Raw genomic sequence first — 7,527 nt, forward strand, 5'->3', positions numbered from 1 at the left:
ATCATTTTAAATGAACATCCAGAGATTACTTTGAGAAAGTTTTATTAAAATCTATCCAGTGGTTAATGAGATATTTTGCTAATAGACAGAGTCAATGACTAATAGTTAATGGCAAAATTTTAGGCAAAGATGCTGTGCAATGTGTAGCACTCATAATGTGGATTGACCTTTACAAGGGGGGTGCAGCTCCTCACTTTTATGCTTTTTTACAAATATCCAGAAAAGTTTTCTTATTCTTGAATCTCTATATGTATTTTTCATGTATATGCTTTTGTGTTGTGTTGTTAATTGTTGTCAATCCACATCTTTTGTAACATTTGTTTGTGATCTTTAGGGCACTTTGGACAACTTCCTATAGAAGATGATTTTTGTAATTCTTGAAACTGTTTGTCTGATGAAGGTCTAATGATCAAAATGCTGCAATATTTTTACGCAAGTTTGGACAATCTGCGCTTTGGATTCAACTGTCCATCTCTTACTCACCTGTTTCAAGTAATAGACGTGTAAAATCTTTTTGCTCTATTTCATCTCTAAAATGACTTAATTATAATAATTTCTGTTTTCTAAGGTCACTTAACTGAGACAGTCATCTTGTATTTGGGTTGACTTCAAATTTTATTTAGTTGTAGATGGACATTCAGTGATTACTTTCTGAAACTTTCCATTAATATTTGTCCAGTTGTTCATGAAGATATTTTGCAGATAAATAACACACACACAAACAAAAACCCTTTTGCTAACTAAAGCTACTGGTGTCTGTGACGCAAATCAAACTTCAAATATAAAAGTAAAATCCCAAATTGATTCCCAGCCAGCTGAACATCCACTATACATCTTTTTTCTTAATATTTTAAAACTAATATTTAGAGAAAAAAGGCCAATATCTTATTGACTTTATTCAGCTGGAATCATTGTAATCACTTTATAATACACTGCTGGAAAATCAGTTTTCTCCCCAGACATCTCTAAATCTAAAATCATACCAAGACTAGAAACCAAACAAGCCTTTTTATGGGGTGTCATTTCAAACCACATTTCCAGAAAAGTTGTGAAGTTTTTGAAAACTGAACAAAGCTGTAGTCTATGACTTCATTTGTTTGATCCTTGGGCAGGTGCTCGGTGCAGTCGTCTCACAGCAAGAAGCTCCTGCAGGTTCAAATCTTGACTCGGGGCCTTTCTGTGTTGAGTTTCCATGTTCTTCCTGTGTAGGCATGTGTTTTCTCTGCGTACTCCAGTTTCCTCCCACAGTCCAAAAAACATGCACTTAAGCAGGCACACATCAGTATGATTTACGCAGGGGCCGACAAGAGCCGATTATTAAAGTGTGTGAAAGCTGTTTTTGTTCAAACGTTTGCACATACAGATTCCTCTGTTGCCAAGCTTACACTGCGCCCTAACAAATTACAGGTCATTGCTTTATCTTTCTACAGCTTATACACTAAAGAACACCAACAGTGACCAACACCCATGATGAAAACTCAAAAACAAACTCTGTACACCCTCTCACTACTAGTTGCCTCATTCAAACATTAATAAATGGCTCTCGAACCCTCCCATTAGGGCTCATGGGATTGTTTAACTGCTATTTTTCTCACTCCCTGCAGCAGCTGAACATATTTCAGTCCTAATGCTAGCTTGTACATACACAGGAACGATAAGTGCAGATTGAGTTTTAGCTGTGTTTTTAAGAGTGCTACTGCTAACATTTTGTTCATTTCAAGTGTTGAGCAGAAGTTGTTGCTATATCCTTCAACCAACAGCCCTCTTTCCAAACCAATAAGTGTTCAGTTAATTAATGATTCCAAATTGACCTGTAGGTGTGAGTGTGTGTGAGGAGGCTTGTCTGTCTCCTGTTTGTGTTCACCCTGGGATGAACTGGTGACCTGTTCAGAGTGCACCTCCACTTTTTGTCCTTTTTTTAATGATCTGTGATTAGGCACCAGTGCTCCACCGCAGGATTAACCAGGTGCAGAAAACAGATGCATGTAACAGACAAAAAGCACAAAATGGCTTTGAAGCCAGATTGTAGTAAACGCCGCAAAATAACACATTTTTGTTCAATGCACTTTCAAGTTAAATTTCCAGATGCAGCAACCCATCTGGACCAAATGACACTCTTTCCAAATATTTTCCAAAGCTCATGGTGCTAATGTAATCACAGCAGACTGACAGGTTTTGATGCAGTGTGCCCTATGGGTTCAAAGGTCATATTCATTCAAGTGGCTTCTGGACTTGGTCTTTATTCACTGATATGTCCTCAGACTTCCTGAGTCTTTATTGAATGATGCACACTGTAGTAAACTTTTCAAAGTTTGATACAAAGCTAATAATCTGATTCTGAGCTTATTTGAAACAGTATCAATGTTAACATTGCTGCCTTCAGATCATTCACTGAACACAGCTGTGCAGCAGACAGACAGCTGAGCATTAAATAATCTATGAATTGCTGCTGTCACCAGTATAAAGTTAACTTGTTTTTATTGTGCTATTCTGTAATTACAACCATTTTAGAGACTAAAATAGGCAGACCACTTGACTTGGAAGAATACTCCAGGCGTCTTTTTTTTTTACTTTCTACATGTGTGTATATTATGAAGCTTGGGGGGGTGGGGGTGGGGGGTGAAAATCTGTGTGTGCGTGTGTTTTATGTAAGAACAATTTAACAGTGAGTTACGACAACTTCAAACCAACAGAGGACAGAACGTTACTGTGACTGATGTGTGTAAAACAACTGCAGACAGGTTGTCATTAGTCTGCGTCTGCTCAATCAGCACCTCACTTTACCGATCATTCAGACTCTTCTGTGAACCGATGATTTCATGTATCTTTGGAATGAGTGGGCGATTTCATTTTTCAAGAGGCAAATGCCCTTTCGAGACACAAAGCACATGAGGTAGGCAGAAATGTTTTAAAAAAAAAGAAAGTTAAACTGTATACGTAATACTTTTGAATGTCCATGTTTTGCTCTCCGTGTGGCCCAACGTTTGCGGGAAGAACTAGCCTGCTGACTTAACCCTAAACCTTAAACCCTAAACAGTAATATAGAACGACACTCGGATGACTCAGACCATCCAGGAACAGCTACACTGGAGGAACTGCGGCGCGACTGCCAGCAACATTAAAGAGGGAGGGATCGGCTAATCAGTCTGTAGTAAATACTTGAATGACAATAAAAATTTAAGACCGTGTTGTAAAGGACGACCTGCCATTTACTGCAATTGTGGGTCCCGTTTTGATGGAAACATGAGTTAATGTGATCATTTGACTTTAAGAAACTTGTGTGCAGCTCATTATAGGTGACACTGATGTGTTAAGTAGATAACTGAAGTCATCATGCAGCTCACAATAAATTAACTGCGTTTCTGATAACATGCTTTGGAAATAGCTTAGCCAACATAACTATTAAATTAATGTTTTAGTTTAAAGAATAGAAATATTTAGGTATTTATATAATATTAGTAACCACAAGCTCTAACTGATGATTTCAACCAAAGTTTTTATCTTCAGAACTACATCTAGATCTTGATTAACAACTTCAGCTTTTCCTTTAGTGTTGACTTCCTGTTCATGAACACATTTCACAGTTAAATTTCCAACCAATTGTCTCACCTAAATGTACCAAAGAACAGCCACTGAACATATTTGCTGAAAATATACCAAGCCACAGACTAGAGAAAGACTTCTTCTAAAAAAACAACCACAATTTTAAATTTACCAAAATCACAGCCAGGTACGTTATCACAGATTCAACTGTTAAATTTCTAAGAACGCCATAAAACTAATCGGACTCAGACAGGTCTGTAAAACCTGATATGGGACTGTTTTAGCCAAACCTCACAATGCCATCCCCTGCACGTCAATGACTCGCTTTTACTAGCCTAACTGGTTTTCACTTTTGCAAATGTATGCATCCCTGAAACTAGGTCCTCTACAATCGTTTGATACACACCAGGTGTGCTGACACAAGCCCTGCTCTTTTACGAGCTGGTTTGTATTGAAGTGACACCAAGAGTCAAGACATTCAATCTGCTTTTCTTTATGTAAAAAAAAAACATGGAAAGTTTTCGACGTAAGATTCCAAAATAACAGGTCTCTGACCTTACTTTTTCCTATACGCTATTGGGCAATCTGCCAAAATGACCTCATGGTGGACAGCAGCCCAGGAAAGCAATAAAGTTTATCTCAGCAGAGATGGCTTTTCCATCAGAGCTCCAGATTCATTGTTTTACGGTCAGGGTCAAGCTGCATGGGACCCCCTGGAGCAGCTTCACAAGGAAAATAGATTGTTACAACCTAGACTGCTCAGGAAAAAAATAAAAAAAAACGCTCACATCTTTCATTGTTAAAGCGTAACTTTGACTTTGGGCTAAATTTACAAGAGGTTGGGTCATTTGTCCTGGATTAATCATTTTGGTCTAAAGGAAAATCAAGGAGAAAGAAAAAGTAATTTAACAGTATAAATAAAAGGACAGAATGGCAATGAAAGACAAAAATCTGAATCCTTTGCTCTGAAAGCTGAAGAACAGAAATTAGGGGCAAAGTCACTGTACCTCAGCCAGTTTACAAAGATAGTAACAGAAAAAAACATGTGTTCAGGGAGGACTGGCACATTTTTGATGCCTTATGCTGACTGAGAGAGAACGTGTTGACAGGCGTGCTTTCCTTGAAATTATTAAAATGTTGTGGTTTAACAACATATGTAAATTTAACTATAGTTCTAAAGGAAAAAATAAATTATTTTATAGAATATTACTTTGTTAATGTCATTCTGCTTTTTGTATAGCAACAGTCAGAGTCTAACAAGCTGATGTTAACGAGTTAATTAACCGGGTTATCATACCGAACCTGCAGGAAGCCTAACTTATAAAGCCGAACTTACAAATGTTCCAAAGCAGCATCAACTGGTTGGGTTTTTAATGTAAAGGAAAGTTCTGGGGGTCGCTCCTCCTTCAGTCATACACATGTGACCCCCCCCCCCCTTTACTCACACACACACGCAAAAAAACAAATAAATAAATAAATAAATGAAAAATAATAAAACAACAGCAACAAAAAACAGTCTCAGAGTATTTCAATAAAAGGAAGACTATGATTGAAAGTTTGGGGATTTTGTGACAATAGAACAGATTGTAGGGCAAAGCTATGTCTCAAGTGTTTTGTCAGTACAAAAGAATGTTTAGTTCATGTTTTCTTTATTGCAATTTCAACCAGTCTTGGTGTGAAAAGGGTCAGCTAATTCCCTGATGCAGTCATATCTAAAAACAAATTAAATTTAATGAATGTCTTTGCAGTGAATCTATCTACAAAGACAGTAACTGCCATTGCCAAAACTTGCAGCTCTAAAAGAAACCCTGTATTGAGTGTAACTGTGTTTCAGCTGTATATACACATCTGTGGATCAATGGTTAGAGCAGTTGTCCTCCAATAAGACAGCTAAAGGCCTGATTCCACCAGTATGCCAAATGTCAAAGTGTCCCTGGGCAAGACAATGAACCCCTTCGATGTGTGCCCCTTTGGTGTATGAATGTAATCTAAAACACTGATTAGTCTCTATAGAATGATTTATTCAGATTAGCTTTGCAGGGATGTAGCAGAATGCTGTATGGATGTGTGTGTGGGTAAATGAGGGCACATATTGTGTTGTAAAACGCTTTGAGTGGCCTGGTTGGCTAGAAATGTGCTATATAAGTACAGTCCATTCCCCATGTACACAACACATGAGGTAATTTGTACAACAGTCAACCTAATCTTCAGAAGAGAAAATAAGTATCACAGATGTGCAAAACCCTTTTGTAAATTTAAAGATCTACATTTTTTGTCCACCAAACCATACTTTCAATGAGGCATGTGATTGGTCCTGAAGTCATTCTGCAGCGTGTTCATGACCCCAAACACAACATGAAAAGCTTTTCTCAGCCACCGGAGAAAGAAGGATTCCAGATTTCAGTTTTATTGGAGTACCTGCTGTGGAGGAAACAGCAGTGCCTAAAGAAGAAGTGCCTTGCTTTTTCCACTCTGGTTTAGCTTGTGGAAGAATGTAAGAGAAAGTTTAGGCAAAAAGCCAGAACAGTGATAGAAGGAATATATTTTAAAATAGCTTGAGCAAAAAGCCTTCACTTCTTGCGTTTTTGTCGAAATTACCACCAACAGCAATAATGTGAAGCATCTACAAGTGATGGAGGGCAAAACGGGCCCAACTCTCAACTCAGCATGCCTGGATGCTTTATTTGAACAAGGAAATAAAGCCAAAAACTCAGTTTGGACTAATGAGAAATGAAGCAACTGTCGACAAGAAAAACTGAAATAAAGTAAATACAGGCGAATGCATGGAAGTCACACATCGTGGATCTGTGCATCAACTTCAGAAAATACTTGTGACACAAGCTGCAGGTGAAATATTAGGAGAGAAGATAATGTATTATATTGTTTATTATATTGGGTGAGAAGACAGAGACTTTCATCTAGATTTGGAAAACTGACTCTGCTCTGTAGCCTAAATCATCTGCGACAGTGGTGTAATCATGTCTGTCTGGGTTTCTGACCTTTAGCTGGGACGGCTTGCTTGGCCAGTGGAAATAACTGACCAAATACTGGCAAACATGTTGAGTTAAATTATTGCCACTAAGTACATGGAAGTTATGACTAATAAACATTAGGTAACCGTAAAACTAAGTTTCAACAGAGCTTGGAAATACTACAAACCGAATGTTTAGTGTTTTAACTCATCTTTCAGGTAACAAGTGACAAGCTGTTTATTCCCCAGCTGAACACTCCAGTAATTACATACTTCATTTTTCTTTTTCACAAATAACCAAGCATGGCATCCCCCCATAAACAGTTCCGCAAATAGGTTTTATTAAGCATCTGGCAAAAGGCAGTCCTCTAAACTTAAAACAGTGAGTTGTGAGTCAACACATCGCAAAACTGCTCCCTTAGCATCATCCAGGCAGGGGTACAACAGTTCTTGGAAAAGGAATCTGCTGTATTCCTCTGGAGGAACATCTAATGTTGTGAAGTTTTACTCAGGAGACAACTCATATTACAGGCACCCTATTGTTCCAAAGGGAAACTGGCTGCCAGCTGTTCGAAGGGAAAGGAATAAAAAGTTCTGTTTTACTGGCACCACGAGACAAATTTAACTTTCAATCCCTCTTTTCCTCTCACAATGTTAGGTTCTCATTAACGATATGTGACATGTCAAATAATCAAACGGCCAATAATTATGACGACAAGTTTAGCTACTTAGAAGAAATGAAACACTTGACACTCTAAAGTGTTCATTGTGCTCATTAATCTGCAGGAAGGAAGCCAGCCGAACGATCGTAGCGTTTCACCGGTGCACACAGCTCAGAAGTGGCTCGAGCCTCATGTGGCATCTCTCTCTGTGTGTTTGAATGAGCTGACGCAGGGAAGGGCGGAGGGACGACAATGAAAATATTTCACCAAGGCTTTGATTCACGCTGTAGCTGAAGTTAGCTTTGTCTTTTCATCGTGCCTCTTCAGTTGGAGAGCTAACCCCCCCCCCCC

This window comes from Kryptolebias marmoratus, linkage group LG1 (assembly GCF_001649575.2).
Source record: "Kryptolebias marmoratus isolate JLee-2015 linkage group LG1, ASM164957v2, whole genome shotgun sequence".
Lineage (NCBI taxonomy): Eukaryota > Metazoa > Chordata > Actinopteri > Cyprinodontiformes > Rivulidae > Kryptolebias > Kryptolebias marmoratus.